This window comes from Saccopteryx bilineata, chromosome 5 (genome assembly GCF_036850765.1).
Source record: "Saccopteryx bilineata isolate mSacBil1 chromosome 5, mSacBil1_pri_phased_curated, whole genome shotgun sequence".
NCBI classification, from domain to species: domain Eukaryota; kingdom Metazoa; phylum Chordata; class Mammalia; order Chiroptera; family Emballonuridae; genus Saccopteryx; species Saccopteryx bilineata.
The window spans coordinates 41,515,485-41,535,188 of NC_089494.1; positions in this window are offsets into that span (position 1 = coordinate 41,515,485).

Here is a 19,704-nt window from a genome sequence, read left to right on the forward strand (position 1 = left end):
ATTGTGACCTTTCTGATACCTTAGTGTTTTCTTATTGATTTTTAGGTTATTTAGTTAACAATGTTATGTGTAGTAAACAATTTCTTATATAAAAATTTGCTCCATTGAGGAGGAGTGTCACATGTCTTCTGATTGGACCTTAAATGATTCCAAAATTGGTATCAGAAGGAGCTCCAGGAAATAGTCTCTCAAAGATGAGATTTTTATATTAATTTTACCATATGCTTGAGCTTGAATATAGTGCTTATCTCTTCAACAATGGAAAATAATATGCTAGTAATCATGTTATTTATTGGCATCATAACTAATCATATTATCAACTGTGGTTGATTCTGAGAAATGTTTACTGGAGTATGTGTTTTGGGAGCCAAGTTGCTGCTACAGTTGACTGTTAGGTAATTGCCATTACAAAGACTGTTGTGTGGAATAAATTCATCTGAGTACAATATAGTGCTTAAAGGAAAAAAAAGGTGACAAGCTTATGTCTTTAAATTCTCATATCCATGATAGTCAAATAATAAGAAAATGTCTAAGGCAGCCATTAAAATTGTTTATTTCTTATAGCTACAAGGTCAATACTGCAGAAAATCAAACACAGAATTGAATTGTGTAGGTTACATAATTACAATGTAAGTTTCATAGCTTCCCCACCTTTTATATGAGAAGGTTAAATCTTGAGTGAGAAGGAATAAAAGCCTGAAACAAGGCTTGAGGATATCTGGGTGGATTCAGAGACAGCTAATAATTGTAGTTTGTCATCGCGTTGCTGAGAAGACTAACCTTTCTTCACTTGCAATTACCTCACCTGAGAAAGCTGACTTGAAAGGAGATGCCCTTTCTTCCAGACACATCCAATAACTGTTTATTTACACTAGAGCATTAACTAGGGTGAGAGTTCCCCATGCTCCAGGGGGAATAAGTACAAAGTCGGACCTAGGAGTATATCATTCATATACATTGAAAGAATTGTAATATATGTATAATTTATATCAGCAAAAATCTGGGAAATAGGCATGAGAATGAATTATAAGGGTATTAAACCAAAGAGGATAAAATATAAGAAAAGATATGCCTAAATTTATTGTAATGGGTACATCAGAGATTCTAGATTTAATGTATTTGTATATGTAACTGGAAAGACTCTTTAATTTATTTGGTTGGTTGAGTCAAATTGACAATCAACCATGCCTCAAGGCTAATGATGTTGAGATGCCTAAACTCTGATGGCATACAGTAGAAAAAGCAATAACAATCTTTCTGCAGATAGAGATTTGGGAATGGGTTTGTCATATGTAAGCTGAATACCCACCCTGACTACTACCTCTCCCTAGAGGTCTTAAAGCACACTTTTCAGTAAAACATTGAGAAATACATCAGTGACAGCCTTCTTCAATAGTTTTCTGTGGTTTCCTGTGTGGCCTATTATAATTAAGGAGGGACCATTGATTAGACAGGCTCCCTGATTGATGAAATCCCTGGAGAGTCAAGACCAAAAGGCAGAACTTACCTACTGTTTCTGTCAAAGTTCAGGGACAAGAGAAAATCACAGCAAGTAATTTGAACAGGTAAATATAATATAATGAATTATTAACTAGTAAAATGGCTTAACTATTCAGGAGTAAAAGGAATGCCAAAGAATATAGAAATGGCAGATATATGAAGGAGATAAGCAGGGTTTGAACCTTGCTGGTAGCTGCACACGTGGCATGCTAATGAAACAACGCTGGGAAGCTGCTGGCATTGTGCCGCTGAAACTGGCTAGGAAACTGCCTACTGTGGTACCAGTTGAACTTGCTGGGAAGCCACTCATTATGGCCCCTACAAGATTCACTGGAAATCTGCTGAGATCCCAGAACTCTCTGGGAAACTAACTGCTCATGTGAATTAAGATGTAATATTGGCCCAGCTAGGTAAAGGCAAATGGCTTCTGGTAGTCCTTTTAAATTGTTATGGAGAAAAATAAATTAACTAGGTCAATAGCTTGACACCAGGGCTTGTATTTGTACCAGGAAAGAGACTAAGTTAGAAGAGAAAAGCTGCAGTTGGATTCACCATATGATCATATTTGCATTTATCCTAAGTCAATTATCTAAGATCCATCTGAATTCTATACAGACCAAATTCATTAAATTAATGAGGATATGATATTACTCTCCTCCTAGTCAGAGTAAGTTCTAGGTGCTTCCATCAAGCCTTTGTAACACTGGTCTGAAAGCAAATTCAGATAATTCTCCATTGTGTTAACTTAAGTAAGGTCTTTGGTCTTCAGACCAAGAGATTTTCTGTTATATGATACAAGCAATATTCTAGTAGGCTTCCCATCCTCTACATTCTCAGACACACCATTATCAAGTAGATGTCACCAAATATCCCAGTAATCTCTGCTTTCTTCTTCTTTTTTTTTTTTTTTTTTTTTGGTTAATGCTTCCAAGTTTTCTTTGGTAGTTATGTACAACAGCTTTGTTATTCTCTAGGATTCCATCATCCTCATTGACATCAGAGAACTCATTTCAGTGATGGCATCCTATATATAGTCACATCAGATCTCTAGAGGAGAGAAACCATAGACTATTTCAAGAATTAGGAATTCCCTCAGCAATGTGTTTCTCAACATGTCAATGAAGGGAAAATCTTTGGATTTGGGAATAAATGTGTAGCCTTGTGTGTGATGAATCCATTTCAACAGTTTTATATCCTAAAACATCTAGATTCCTTCCTTCATATTCTCTGAAAAATTCAATCTCATTAAATATTGACCTCTAGTGAATTCAAGTTTCAATCATCAAGCAAGTTGTTAAAGGCAATTCCAACTGTTCAAGATAACACATTATATTTTAGTGGTCTCTAGTAAGTGTGCCCAATTAATAAATTTGGCTTGATCTAGGGTTATATATCTACCTCTTTGCACTGATGATCTCAGAATCTATTATCACATGTAATCACAGTGTTGCTTCTGATATATACATCTTACATGTCTTTGGTGTGTAATAAATGTAAATATAAAAGTACATGCATGTATGTATACATACATACATATGTGTATGTTTACTTACCTTATAATTCATTTTCTTTTACTGTATAATTCTTTTAATATGTAAACTATATCCTTCCATATTAACGTGCAACCTGATCATCAGAAACAGTCTGAGACTTTATCCGAGTTATATTGACAAGGGACAGTTGCTGTGGTTCTTGAGGAGAATAGGCTTACTTCTGCGAGGTGCCTGTCCTAGGTTCTCTATCATTGGAGTGACAAAGAAAAGACATATATAGGTTAGTAGTATCAAGCACAAGAGTGATGTCTGTTTTCACTAGCAATGGAAGGGAAGCTCAGAGTGACTTGTAGCTGCAAGAGTTGTAGTTTAATTGGGGTCCAAACAGCTGTCCCATTTAGAATTTTAGTCTCATTCTTTCCCATTTATTGTCCTAACTTTCATGTAAGAAACACGGTGAATCTCTGACTTCAATCCACCTAATTTAATTTTACATTTGATTTTTTTAACATCAGTCATATGGCTGGCTATAAGAGAGAGAGAGAGAGAGAGAGAGAAATATACTTTGAGACTCTCACAGAAATTTCCTGGTTCTCACATTACATTTTGAGCTGAGAGTTAAATTAAATGAGTTTGTAATTTTTATTATTATCGTTATTTGTAAGAATCCAGTGCACTTAGAAGATTCTATTCACACCATAGGCTTTTTTCTTTTTCTTTCTTTCTTCTTCTTCTTTTTTTAATTTGGTCATTTTACTGTCATAATAGTCAAGTGCAGTGGGTACTTTGGATCCCAAGGTGTTGCTTCAGTAAGCAATTCATCAAAATTAACTGTAGGTAATGGATTGATTAATTGTGATGCCACTGCATGCCAAGGATTATTATCATCCTATTTCCTATTTACAAAATCTCAGCATTGCACTCAAGACTAATGACACAACCAATCAGTTCTCAAAACTCATCTTTGCACCTCTATTTCCATAGACCATTACTGATATCAGTTTTGTGTTAGTCAGTGTCCAGTCAGTAAACAGAAATCATATAGTAATTTTAATAGGGACAAGTTAACATAAATGATATATTAACTAGTTATACCTAGTAGAGATTAATAGAGAGAACAGCTGTTTCCTCAAAGACTAAGGCAGAGTACCAAAGAAAGAACAGTTTTCAAGAGAGGTCCTCTAAGTCTGCGATTCAGACTGCATTGGAGAAAGTGTGGTTATGGTCCAGTGAACTGTGGATAAATTTATTGAGATAATATAGGCTGAGGGAGGAAACTGCCTGCTGGGCTAGGGAGACAAATTACTAAGAATCTGACCACTGGAAATTTGCTGAGATTTTTCTAGAAAGTTGCCACAGAGGTCCCAAAACCCATAGAGAATTATCTCATTATTGCGCCTGTAAAACCCAGTGGTAAGCCATGGTAGGGATACCAGCAGAACTCACTAACTTTGTTAAACAATAATGGCAAGCAAATACATATTCTTAAGTTTGGTGGCTACATTCATGATAGTTACATTCATCAATGGTTACTTCTGTGATATTTTAATGAACCCTTCGTGCTTTTATTGTTGCCTTGTTAACAACTTTACACCTCATCAATTATTCCTTCTACGAGGTTTTCTCTCAGTTACTGGTGTTATTTATGTCTCCTGATTAGACTGATTGATAACAGGACTCTTTATTGATTCCAGGACTCCAGTAGTAGCCTATTGTAATAAATGTACATAACATTGTTGAACAGATCTATTCCAAAAATTGTACACTTGAAAATATACTACTAACCATTTTTAGAGAAAGATAATCAATTTACTTTTATGTTTTATGTACTATAGACCTACTTTTATATGCATATGGTCAGATTCTCTGCCTATAAAGAGCCCGGAGCACACTCACAGCCTTGTGTCTGAGACAAATAATTAGGTACCAAATAATATAACTCTTCTATAAATGTCTTAGCATCATATTAGTGTGTTGATGATATATTAAAAAAAGGTTAACATTGACATATGATAAATATTGGTGTAAATGAGTTTATTTTAGTTATTACATATCAAATAATTTTGTAACTTTCTGTATCATTGCAGTTGTGCCCAGATTCAGAGGCTAAAATAAGAGTAACTAAAGGGAACAGTAGAAGAAAACTGAAATGTTGTTTGACTTTGTTTTCCAAAATAAGTAGTAATAATTCTATATTATTTAAAATATTTTCATGAATGCTATATTTCATTCTTTACATTTTATTGTCTTTAAACATATAACACAGGTAGACACCGATGGAACTTATTTTAGGGCAACATGTTATCTAGAATGTCCCCAATTTATTTTTCTCCCTATGCTGACCTCTAATAACATGTTATTTGCAGAAGCAAAGTTAAATTTCACCCACTTCATTATTTTTGTAATAATATCTCAATTTGCTTCTTTAAATTTGAATTTTCAAAAGATGATAAGAATAATGATTATAGAGCATTTTCATCACAGTTGGGTTAGGAATACAGATGCGCCTCAATTTACAATGGAGTTAAACCCCATTAAACCCATTGTAAGTTGAAAATATAATATGTCAAAATGAACTTAAGCCCTAATTGATGGCTCAGTCATAGAGAGTTGGCCCAGCGTACGGGCATTCTGGGTTCAATTCCCTGTCAGGTCACATAGGAAAAGTGACCATCTACTTCTCTTACCCTCCATTTTCCCCATATATCCCTCTTCCTCTCCTACACCCAGTGACTTGATTGGTTTGAGTGTGACCCCAGACACTGCCTCAGTTGCTAAAAATAGCTCAGTTGTGAACATCGGCCCCAGACAGGTAGATTCTAGTTAGGGTTCATGTGGGAATCTGCCTCACTATCTCTCCTCATCTCAACTAAAAAAAAAGTGTATTTAATACACTTAACCTACTGAACATCACAGCTTAGTTTAGCCTACCTTAAGCATGCTCAGAACACTTACATTGCCCTAAATTTGTACAATTATTTTGAGTTTCAATCAAAGTAGTTGCCTTCCTTTTAAGTAGGAGATATAGAAAGGTGCTTCAGAAACATGATGGGATGCAAAAACATAAAACATCATATCAAAAAAAAATGTTGGTAATGGAGTATAATCAGTCATTTATCCTTTTGATTACATAGCTACCTTGGAGCTGTGACCCAGCATCATGAGAGACTATTGTGCCATATATTGCTAGCCCAAGAAGAGACCAAAATTTGAAGTACAGTTTCTACTGAATGCATATGTTCTCTCTAAAGCTGCTGTGTATGTGTTATGCAAATATAAGGGTTTTAAAAAAGTTATTTTTTTATTTTATTTTTTTAGGTGAAAATAGGGGAGACAGTGAGGCAGACTCCCACATGCACCCCAACTGGGATCCACCTAGTAACCCAATTGAGGCTGATGCTCAAGTACCGAGCTATTTTTAGAACCTGAGGCTGACCACTGAGAGTGACTGAGTTATTCTCAGTGCCCAGGGCCATGCTCGAACCAATCAAACTACCAGCTGAAGGAAGGAAAGAGGGAGAGAAAGAGGAGAGGGAGAGAGAGAAAAACAGATGGTTGCTTCAATATAAGGTTTTTTTAATATTAATTATTTACTGCTTCAATTTGAAATGGGACATTATTATAAAATAAATTACTAGGCGCTATTGTAACTAACATCTTAAAGCATCCTTTCCACCTGAGATGATATCCATCTCACTAGCTATTGGTTCAAGAAAGCATTTAACAGCCAATTTTTGGTTAATTAGATGAAGAAAATAATCATATCCAAAGTCTGAAAAAAGTATTTTTTCTTTTAATGCAGTTTCAAGAAAAGATGGTAGTTATATCAAATATGAAGACTGGAACTTCTAATTAAGTTGTTACCAGTGTGAGAATAAAATCAGCACCCAGGACAGCACAGCAGAGACACAACTCTGAGAAAGACTTAGGCACTAAAAGTGAAGAAGTTCAAGAAAATGTCTCATAGAGGGCATTGTGGAATTCAAGTAATTAATTTTCTCCACTGACCTTTACCAGAGAGGGCATCCCTATGCAATTAGATGCTGCCAATAATGCAGAATTTAGCGATGCTTCATTCCATTGGCTTATAAGAGAGAAGGAACCCCCTTAGTTAGAATTTCCTTTTGTGAGGAAGATCATGCACAATATGAGTATCTGCCTATACTTTCCTTCTTCTGTATTTAACATTAGGTGTTTTTTAAAACAAGACAAAGCTTTAAAATTATGAGTAATACAATATTAGAGAATACAATATTAGAGAAGAAGAGTATGATTTACTGACAAATGCTTCTGCTTTTTCTGCTTTTAAAGTGTTTAGTTCTATATTGACTTTATTTTTGCATTACATTTCTTTCCTGTTATGTTAATTTTGATTTCCACCAAATAGCATAACATAATAGGGAAGCCCATAGATTATAGTGCTAATTATCCAAATTTTAATAGTATATCCATTACTTGCTAGAAATGGAACTTAGACAAGTTACTTACATTCTCTGCTTTATGATTTCTTCATCTATAGGCTTAGATATAATTATACCTACATTGTAAGGTTAAGCAATAAATTTAGATAATTGCTTGCATGTAATCTTAGATATTACTATTATAATGTGCTTCTATTAGTTCAGCATCTACCCTATCTCATCTACAAGCTTTATTTAAAGACTATAGGCTTCTTTAATTTTGTGGGACTCATAAAGAAATATAATTTTTTCTTTCTTTATTAGTCAATTATTTGGGATATTTTTTCTTTTAACTAATTCTGTACTATCAAAACAAAAATCTCCCTTTATAATTAGTGATTTTTAATAGACATATCTTAAATCATTTTAGTTACTAAATATTTGTGGGGTTAGTGTGGCTCAGTATAGCAACATTTATCTAGCTATCATCTATCTATCTATCATCTATCTATCTATCTATCTATCTATCTATCTATCTATCTATAATCATCTATCTATCATCTATCTATTTTTTTGGACAATTTTTCTTGAAAACGTTGCTATGATAGCCACTGTGCCTTTGGGGCTGGAATCATGTGTTTATCCATTGACTTGTTTTCTCCTCTTCAACATGAGTTCTGCCTGACTCACCATCAGTGTGTGGTGGAATGTTTCTGTGGTAGCACTTATTCTTTTTATTTCTTTTCTCTTGTCTTGTATTTTTGCTGAGTGGTTACTACTAAACAGCATATTTACAATAATTTTTATTTAATAGATCTGGTAATCTTTAGTATAAAGAACTTAGGGATACTCAGATTCTGCCCTTCTCATTTATCCATATTACTCAAAATAAAAAAATAATCTTTTTCTATTTTGCAAATATTAGTGTACTGTGGGTCAACACATAAGTTTAAATCAATATATTATCTATCTATCTATTTAATCTATCATATATCATTTATCTATCCATCTATGTATCTATCCATGCTCCCTAGAATTAGTACAAATATGTGGTAACTTAATTTGTCATTATAGATTGGACTGCGCTGTGATGGTTTCTTATACTTCTTTTTCTCTTTCCTTCTCATTCTTTCTTTCATTTGCACTCTTATTCTTTCTTTCCTTCATTTTTATAAAGGGCGGGTTTTATGGGTTGAATTGTGTTTTTCACCAAGAAGATATATTGAAACACTGACACCTAACATTTCAGGGTATGACCCATTTGGAGATAGATTTGTTGCAGATATAAAGCTGAAGTCATACTGGAGTAGTCTGGGACCCCATTCTGATATGACTGATGTTCTGAAAAGAATGCCATGTGAAGATAAAAAGGGCAGCAGATCATGCAAGGACAGAGAACCAGAATGATGTTTTTATAATCCAAGAAATGTTAAAGATTGTCAATAAATTACCAGAAGCCAGGAAACAACAAGGTAGAATTTTCCTATAGATTTCAGAGGGAGCATGGTCCTGCTGATACTTTGATTTGACTTCTAGCTTCCTTAACTGTGAGAAAGATTTCTGTTGTTTCAACCACTCAGTTTGTGGTACTTCGTTATGAAAGCTCTAGAAAACTTATATTGATGGGCATAGTAGTAATTTCTCTGTAATCTCCAACCTTTGGTCTCTGGGTTCTTAAAAGTTAAAAATCTGAAAGTGCGTTTATGTGGTGGTATCAGCATTTTTACTAACTTAGTAACTATTAGAAATATGTCTATTTGAATAGCTGATAATTAATAATTACTTCTAAAAATTATGTGTTTTTTTCCTTAATGCCATGTACAGTAATAAATTTTTTTATTCAAAAGTTTTTCCTAAGTGTTATGCCTTCAAATTAACAAGAGTATACAAATTTAATAGAAGCATAAAATTTACTTAAAAATGTAAAGTTTTATCTTAACACTCTGAAATATGTGAAGCTGCATAAAAACAGATCAAACTTTGCAAAACTGTTGGCAACTGCCAATAGTTTCACCTTTATTGAAGTTGGGGAGAAAATAATTAGCACTTTATGCTATAAGAACTAAGCTGGGTTCTCAGTTGAAAGGCAGTTAATGAACACAACTTTAGAAATTAATTTTCATAAAACTTGAGTGTGTGTCTAAATTTTGAGCAGGACAGTGTTAGCATTGATCTATCAGTAGAGTGGTGCAACATGGTCCTAATTCAAATACAAACTCTGACAGTAGCACTTATTTTTGAAGTGGCTTCAAACAAGTTTTCAAATAACATTAAATAGATGTAGATGTGATGTTAACTTATTCTAACAATTCTGAAATATTACCATATAAATACAAAACCTATTGTAATCATGCAATCTAAGCTCCTTCTTAACAACTTATAGCCCTGAAGTATAAAAATTCAGCATTATTTAATTACAACTTACCTATTCTTAGCTCCTTACAGGTAAAACTCTTAAAGTAGTTATCAAGATGTCAAGTGCCTAGTTACTTTTATTAAGATGTATCAATTTTTTCTTATTTTTTTCCAATGTTGATGGAGCTCTAGGTCATGACAAATCTATGACCCATCTGTGGAATCGTTCATAAAGCTGAAAACCTTGAACCAATCCTTTGGAGTTCCTCTAACAGCCCTTTATTATGATAGGTTGATAAAATCTTGATTCACTGAGCCTGAAAATGGACAATTTATTTTTAATTGAATATTTTCCAGAATTGTCCTTTTCAGGCCCATTGTATCATATTTCATCTCACACATAAATGTTAGGTTTTCTTGAACTGTTCCTAATTCACTTGGTTCCTAATCCACATTATATAGAAATACCTGACATAAATTATGTATCACTTCATTTTATTTATATCAATATTATGTGACAAGTTATTTTTTACATTTTCCACTTCCAATCAGGAAAAGTTTACTGCTGTGTGATAAATTCTATTCTTTTTCCTTCTTTAATCCACTATTCAGGTGACCATCTAATTTTTATTTAGTCATTTCCTTCAAATTCCTATTATCAGCTGGATAAAATTCAAATTAGTTATTAAACTATTGCTACTTTTGTATCTCTTTTATTTTGTATTACAATTTTCCATTTTCTATACACAAATAAATGTGAATCTGCATATGGTATCCTTCAGTTTAATAGCATTTGATAATCCTTCTACGTTGTTAATAACTTCCTGGGATATGAGTAAATTGCAACTCTCCAACTAGGCAAGGAAATATATAATCATCTACAACTCATTTTCCAAAAGTCCATACTTGTCATATACTGTTTCCATAAACTGTCTTTCTCAAAAAGACATTGTCTTCCAGAACAAGTTTGGCAGTATGAGTTTAGAACACAGTATAATTAGTTTCAGTAACAAATCTGAGGCCAATTGGTTAATATACAAGCCCTTGAAATTCTGACTTAGAAATAACCAAGTATTTTTTCTAAATCTTTTGAAAATTATGTTAAACTGCAACTCAGAACCCTGATAGAACATTTCAGATAGTTGAAAGACTTCCATACCTTCAGAATTGACTTGCTTTTCAAAAAAAGAGAATGAATTTTATATAGGGATTGCAAATTTTATCAATTATGTAGTAAACAGCCATTCAATTTTCAGATTCTTTTAAATATTATTCTTTCTAATCTCTCTATTATTCTATATGTTTCTTTGGGGGTTGACCTAATCTACCCCCATAATTAGCTTGGTTCCTTCTGAGGATTGTGAAGAAGAGCTTGTTCCAGATCTTTGTCTCTGTTTCTGGTGGCTTCAGGTAGTACTGGGTTTACAGGTGGTATTCTCCCTGTGTCCTTACAGTTTCTGCTTTCTGTGCCTATCTGTCTCTGCATCCAAATTTCCCTATTTTATAAAGATTGAATTAAGTTTCACCCTAATGACCTTATTTTAACTTAATTCTGTAAAGAGGCTCTTTCCAAATAAGGTCACACTGCAAAGAACTGGAGATTAGAACTTCAACATATATTTTATGGAGTGGAGAAACACAGTTCAGCCCATAACAAACTGTCTCCACATTTTGGTGTGGTGGTTAGCCTCGTGACCTCAATTCTCTGATGGGTCTTAAACTAGTCATTAGTTTTCAGCTTGTTCAGCTTTTTATTGTAAGAATGTGAGTGGTGACTTTTAAGTATTTTTCATGTTGAAGAATCTCATAGCAATTTAGGTCCAGATAATACCTGTCTATTTTAGACAGTTCCCGTGATTTCTGAAACCTGTAACTGATTATTGGACATATAACCCTGACTTACAGATTTCTAAAATAATTAACATATTTTAAACATATTATTTTCCCTCAAGTCAAACTCATTTTCTCTTCTTTAATTTCTTTTACTAAAAAGTAATTTACCTACTAAGCAAGAAAAGAAACATATAGAGACCTTTTATACATCTTTTTCTCTTATCCTTAAGAAGAATACGTGTAGGTGCAGAGATAAATAAAGCAAAGGAAATAATATAGAACAATTAAATGGAAAAGCATATGCAAGATTTAGGAAATAACAAACATTTAATTATTTTATGTTCTTAGGATGCTCAGAAAGGATTGATTGGAGATAAAGCTGGTTAACTATGTTGAGGAAAGGTTATAGTTGTCTAGTACTGGGGTTAACAAAACAAACTATGACCCAAGGCAAATCAAGCCCACTGCTGATTTTTGTAAGTAAAATTGTATTTTAACACAGCTGTAGTTGTACTTTTATATTTTGTTTGTGACTGCCTTCATGTTAAAATGGCAAAAAAGTTGTGCAGTTGTGACACTGGACTGTATGACCAGCAAAACTGATAGTGTTAATACCTGGCTTTCAGAGGGGAATTTTGCCTACCTCTGGTCTCCTGTCATGTGAAATTGTTAGAATTGCTTTTTGTTAGTCTGTATCCTTTAAAAAAACAATAAGGGGCATCATTATTCTAAGGGTGTGGTCAGTGAGAATTTACACAATCATATTTATGGTTTTTGACAAAAGATTGTGGTGGTAATGAAGAAAAATCTGAAGCTGTGAGAAGAAAAGTAAAGAAAAGAGAACAGGGAAAGTAACACAAACAGCTAAAAAGTTAATGAAGTCAGTGGGCTGTAACCCTGGACAATAAGAGACAGAGTAATAGAAAGACAAAATCTTCTTTTCTCCTCCTCCTCCTCCTCCTCCTCCTCCTCCTTCTTCTTTCTTCTTTCTTTTTTCTTCTTCCTCCTCTTCTTTTTCTTGTCTTTACTAAAGAAATATAATGCATTGTGGCACTTACATATATTTTTAGAGAAATATCATTGTATAACATTAAGAAAATAAAAAAAGGTAATACACTTTATAAACAAGACAATTTAAGGAGGCTTTAAACTAGTTTTGGGGAATAAAGATTCAATGCTCAATTTTCATTTTAAGGAGATATATAGACATGGGTATAGATATAGATATTTATACAGATTAAGAAAATATTTACCTGATAAAATCAGGGATAGTTAACCTTTTTATAGCACTGCCACTTTTGTGTCTCTGTTAGTAGTAAAAATTTCTAACTGCCTACCAGTTCCACAATAACGGTGATTAATTTTAATGGGGTGACATTGATAAATCAGGGTACATATGTTCAGAGAAAACAGCTCTAGGTTATTTTGACATTTGCTTATGCTGTATACCCCTCACCCAAAGTCCAAATGTCTTTCGTCACCTTCCAACTGGTTTTCTTTGTGCCCTTCCCCTCTCCCAACCCCGTATCCCCCACACTCTTGTCCATGTCTCTGAGTTTCATTTTTATGTCCCACCTATGTATGGAATCATATAGTTATTAGTTTTTTCTGATTTACTTATTTCACTCAGTATAATTAATGTTATCAAGGTTCATCTATGTTGTTGTAAATGATCCGATGTCATCATTTTTTATGGCTGAGTAGTATTCCATAGTATATATGTACCAAAGTTTTTTAATCCACTCGTCCTCTGACAGACACTTGGTCTGTTTCCAGATCTTTGCTATTGTGAACAATGCTGCCATAAACATGGGGGGTGTTTGAAAAGTGGGATAGCTGGGTCAAAAGGCAATTTGAGTTTTAATTTTTTGAGGAATCTCCATACTGTTTTCCACAGTGACTGCACCGGTTTACATTCCTACCAGCCTGCAGGAGGGTTCCCTTTTCTCCACATCCTCGCCAGCACTTATTGTGTGTCGTTTTGTTGATGAGCGTCATTCTGACTAGTGTGAGGTGATATCTCATTGTGATTTTAAATTTCATTTCTCTAATGATTAGTGATGTTGAGCATTTTTTTTCATATGCCTATTGGCCATCTGTATGTCCTCTTTGGAGAAGTGTCTATTCATTTCTTTTGCCCAATTTTAGATTGGATTGTTTGTCTTACTGGTATTAAGTTTTACAAGTTCTTTATAAATTTTGGTTATTAACCCCTTATCAGATGCAATGTCAAATATATTCTCCCATTGTTTAATTTGTCTTTTTATTCTGTTCTTATTGTCTTTAGCTGTGCAAAATCTTTTTAGTTTGATAAAATACCATTTGTTTATCCTGTCTTTTATTTCACTTGCCTGTGGAGACAAATTGGCAAATATATTGCTGCGAGAAATGTCAGAGAGCTTACTGCCTATGTTTTCTTCTAATATATTTATGGTTTCATGACTTACATTTAAGTCTTTCATCCGTTTTGAGTTGATTTTTGTGAATGGTGTAAGTTGGTGGTCTAGTTTCATTTTTTTGCAGGTAGATGTCCAATTTTCCCAACACCATTTGTTGAAGAGGCTGTCTTTATTCCATTGTATTTCCTTACCTCCTTTGTCAAATATCAATTGTCCATAGAACTGTGGGTTTATTTCTGGGTTCTCAGTTCTGTTCCATTAATCTATATGCCTGTTCTTATGCCAGTACCAGGCTGTTTTGAGTACAATGGCCTTATAGTATAACTTGATATCCAGAAGTGTGATACCTCCCAATTTATTCTTCCTTTCCAAAATTGCTGAGGCTATTCGTGTTCTCTTTTGGTTCCATATAAATTTTTGGAATATGTGTTCTATATCTTTGAAGTAAGTCATTGGTATTTTAATCGGTATTGCATTGAATTTATAAATTGCTTTGGGTAATACGCACATTTTAATAATGTTTATTCTTCCTAACAATGAGCATGGTGTATGCTTCCACTTGTTTGTATCTTCCCTGATTTGTTTATCAATGTTTTATAATTTTTCGAGTACAAGTCTTAAATCTCCCTGGTTAAATTTATTCCTAGGTACTTTATTTTTTTGGTTGCATTGGTAAAGGGGATTGATTTCTTAATTTCTTTTCTGACAGTTCATTGTTGGTGTATAAAAATGCCTCTGATTTCTGAATATTAATTTTATATCCTGCCACCTTGCTGAATTAATTTGTCTAGTAGTTTTTTGACTGAGACTTTAGGGTTTTCTATATACAATATCATATCATCTGCAAATAATGATAGTTTTACTTCTTCTTTTCCAATTTGAATGCCTTTTATTTCTTTATCTTGTCTGATTTCTGTAGCTAGGACTTCCAGGACTATGTTGAATAAGAGTGGTGAAATGGGGCACCCCTGCCTTGTTCCTGATCTTAAGGGGATTGCTTTTAATTTTTGCCCATTGAGTATGATGTTGGCTGTGGGTTTGTCATAGATGGTCTTTATCATGTTGAGGTATGTTCCCTGTATTCCCACTTTGCTGAGAGTTTTGATCATGAATGGGTGCTGGATTTTATCAAATGCTTTTTCTGCATCTATTGAAATTATCATGTGGTTTTTCTCCTTTCTTTTGTTTATGTGATGAATCACATTGATTGATTTGCAAATATTGTGCCAGCCTTGCCTCCAAAGAATAAATCCCACTTGATCCTGGTGTATGATTTTTTTTCATATATTGCTGGATCCAGTTTGTTAATATTTTGTTGAGAATTTTAGCATTTAAATTCATCAGGGATATTGGCCTATAATTTTTTTTCTTTGTGTTGTCTTTGCTTGGTTTTGGAATCAGAATTATGCTCACCTCATAAAAGGAGCTGGAGGTCTTCCTTCCTCTTGAATTTTTTGAAATAGCTTGAGAAGGATAGGAGTTCTTCTTTGAATATTTGGTAGAATTCACTTGTGAAGCCATCAGACCCAGGACTTTTCTTTGTTGCGAGTTTTTTGATAATTGTTTCAATCTCATTTGTTGTCATTGGTATGTTTAGGTTTTCTGATTCTTTCAGATTAATTTTTGGAAGATTATATGTTTTCAGGAATTTGTCCATTTCATCTAGGTTGTCTAGTTTTTTGGCATACAGTTCTTCATAGTATTTTCTTACAATATTTTGTATTTCTGTTGTGTCAGTTGTTATTTCTCCACTCTCCTTTCTAATTTTATTTATTTGAGTCCTCTCTCTTTTTTTCTTGGTGAGTCTGGTTAATGGTTCATTGATCTTGTTTACCTTTTTAAAGAACTAGCTCCTGGTTTCATTGATCCTCTGTATTGTTTCTTTAGCTTCTATGTCACTTATTTCTGCTCTGATCTTTATTATTTCCTTCCTTCTACTAACTCTGGGCTTTTGTTCTTTTTCTAGTTCTTTTAGATGTAGGGTCAAGTTGTTTATTTGAGCTTTTTCTAACTTCTTGAGGTATGCCTGTAATGCAATGAACTTCCCTCTCAAGACTGCTTTTGCTGTGTCCTATAAATTTTGAGTTGATGTATGCTCATTATCATTTGTTTCTAGGAATTTTTAAATTTCCTCTTTTATCTCATTGTTTACCCATTTGTTATTTAATATCATAGTATTTAGTTTCCAAGTGTTTGAGTATTTTTGAGTTTTTCTGTTGTAGTTGATTTCTAGTTTCATGCCATTGTGATCACAGAAAGTGCTTGATATGATTTCAATCTTCTTAAATTTGTTGAGACTGCTTTTGTGCCCTAACATGTGGTCTATTCTAGAGAATGTACCTTGAGCACTTGAAATGAATGTATATTCTGCTGCTTTAGGGTGAAAGGTTCTGAAGATATCTATTAAAAGGAGTTGATCTAGTATGTCTTTTAAGTTTGCTGTTTCCTTGTTAATTTTCTTTCTTGAGGATCTATCTAGTGAGGTTAGTGGGGTATTGAAATTCCCTACTATTATAGTATTGCTGTTGATATCACCCTTTAAATCCATCAAAGTCTGCTTTATATATTTTGATGCTCCTATATTAAGTGTGTAAATATTTATAATGGTTATATCTTCCTTTTGGATTGTTCCCTTTATCATTATGTAGTGACCTTCTTTATCTCTTACTATAGTCTTTGTTTTAAAGTCCATTTTGTCTGATATAAGTACTGCTACCCCAGCTTTTTTTTTTCATTTCCATTTGCATGAAATATTTTTTTCCATCATTTATCTTCAGTCTATGTACATCTTTTGTTTTAAGGTGTGTCTTTTGTGGACAGCATATGTATGAGTCCTGTTTTCTTATCCATGCAGCTACCCTTTGTCTTTTGATCAGATCATTAATCCATTTACATTTAAGGTTATTATTAATATGTGATTGTTTATTGCCATTTTATTCTCGAAAATTGTATTCTTTTTTTGCTATATTCTTTTTCTCCTTTGATCTGTTTACAACAGGCCCCTTATCATTTCTTGCAGCCTTGGTTTGGTTGTAGTAAATTCCTTGAGTAGATTTTTTTTTGTCTGGAAAGTTTTTTACTTCTCCTTCAATTTTAAATGATAGCCTTGCTGGATAAAGTAATCTTGGTTATAGGCCCTTGTTCTGCCTTACTTTGAATATTTTTTGCCATTCCCTTCTGACCTCAAGTGTTTCTGTTGAGAAGTCGAAAGTCATCCTTATGGGGGCTCCTTTGTAGGTGATAGTCTTTTTTTTCTAGCAGCTTTTAATATTTTCTCTTTATCACTTAGCTTTGGTATTTTAATTATGATGTGTCTTGGTGTACGTTTTTTTGGGTTTCTCTTTAATGGAGTTCTCTGTGCTTCCTGAACATGTGAGATGTTTTCCTGCCTTAACTGAGGGAAGCTTTCAGCTATGATATGATTGAACAAAGCCTCTATCCCTTGTTCTTTCTCTTCTTCTTCAGGAACCCCTATGATGCATATGTTATTTCTCTTCATGTTGTCACAGAGCTCTCTTAGAGTTTCTTCAGACATTTTGAGTCTCTTTTCTTTTTACTGCTCTGCTTCAGTGCCTTTATTTATCATGTCTTCTAACTCGCTGATTCGATTCTCTGCTTCATTCATCCTGCTTTTAATTCCTTCCATTGTGTTCTTCATTTCAGATATTGTATTTGTCATTTCTGAATAATTTTTTTATTATTTCAATGTCCTTTTTATATTTGCTATCTCTTTATTTAGGTGTTTGTATTGACCATCTATTGTTGTTCTAATGTCTTTGAGCATCCTAATAATCATTATTTTAAACTCTGCATCTGGTAATTTGGTTATGTCTGATTCATTTAGGTCCTTTTCTGGGGATTTCTCTTGATTCATGTGTGTTGCATTTCTCTGCCTTCTCATCTTCTCTGTGTAAAAGAAGGTCTTGGCCCCTGGAGTCCACTGGGTGTGGCCTCAGTTCCCTAGGTATGGTCTGTCTGCAGGCCCACCACCCCCTCTGCTGTAGCTGCCTAGGGTGTTTGGGTATGGACGTTGCCGGTGCCTACCCACTGGGGCTGTTGCTGTGTTTTCCACCTTTCCTTCACGGAGTGGGTGTGATCACGTGCTTGGGTGTACAAGCCTTAGTGGCCTTGGCCCTCACCCCGCCCTCGTGGGTGGCATTATGCTCGGCCCTGAGGGCAGTGGTGAGCACCTTTGCTCAGCTGTGGGTCTCCGCCTGTTTCCGGGCTTCCACCTCGCCTTTGCAGGAGCAGTCCGCTTGTGGGACGGCTGCAAGCCTTGGCTCCACAGGCCAAGTGGGACTCAGTAATGGTGATTTATAAAGTAGGGAAGTAACTTTAGTTTATAAAGTTTATAAAGCAGAGTTACAGCAAGGTAAAGCATATAATAATTATGAAGTACTTTATGTCAGATTTTTGATAAGTTTGTCAGAATAAATCTTTATAAAACAACTTACTATAGTTAAATCTATCTTTTTATTTATATTTGGTTGCTCCACTACTGCCCACCATGAAAGCTTTAATGCCTACTAGTGGGTGGTAGGAACCAGGTTGATTACCACTGCGATAAATGATAGCAACCATTTTGGTAAAATGTATCTATATCTACTAAAGTTCAGTATTGATATTGCAGATGTAAAATATGTATAGCACACAATTTAAAAATAAAATATGTAATACAGCTTAACCAGGTGGTGGTGCAGTAGATAGAGCATCAGCCGGGGATGCTGAGATTTCAGGTTCAATTTCCCAGGATTGCTGGATTGAAACTAGAATCAATGACATGACCACATGATTGCTGGCTTGAACTCAAAGTTTGCTGGCTTGAAGTCCAAGTTAGCTGAGTCCAAAGTCACTGGCTTGAGATAAGAGGGTCACTGACTTGGCTGGAGCCCTCTGGTCAAGGCACTTATGAGAAAGCAATAAATGAACAACTAAAGTGCCGCAACTATGAGTTGATGCTTCTCCTCTGTCTCCCTTCCTGTCTGTCTGTCTCTCTCTTTCTCTACCTAAAAAAAAAGAAAAGAAAAGTAATACTGTATGATTATTTTAAATTATAAATTACATATACCTAATTTATTCATATAAAGTGCTTTCCGAGGTTTTTGCCAAACTCATTTGTAGCCTGACTGTGGGTTTAATTGAGAATTGAATATAGTTCCAACATGCATGTTCATTGGTATTTTCTTTTAAACTAATGAATAAGATGAAAATGAGATGACAAATATACATGTCAGAAATTTTCTTGTTTGTTAATGACATGTGCCATTCTTTGGCTGAATTGACTAATAATTTCTGAAATATACAAGGATGTTTCTTCATATTTTTGTATAATTCATGACGTATAACTATAGACAGACACACTTTTAATTTAATCTGAAATATTAACTTCTTCATCATTTTATTTTAAGTCTAGACAATAGAAAAAATAATAAATCAAGCCCAGATTTATAGTGCCTATTTATTTCCATAAAAAAATACTTCCATCATGGACAATTTTTGGCTACCAACATGATGCCAATTAATATAGAGTTGAAGGAGATGTGTCATAGCACACTATTATATAGTATTTTCATCATAAAGATTTGAAAGGTATAATAATTTCAAGGTCATAGACAATAGCAAAATGTAATAAAATAGGAAGCAATAAGTTTTAAATATTTATATTTTTAATATAATTTATTTAATTGTAATTTTATATAATTTATTGTTTGACAATTACTATGT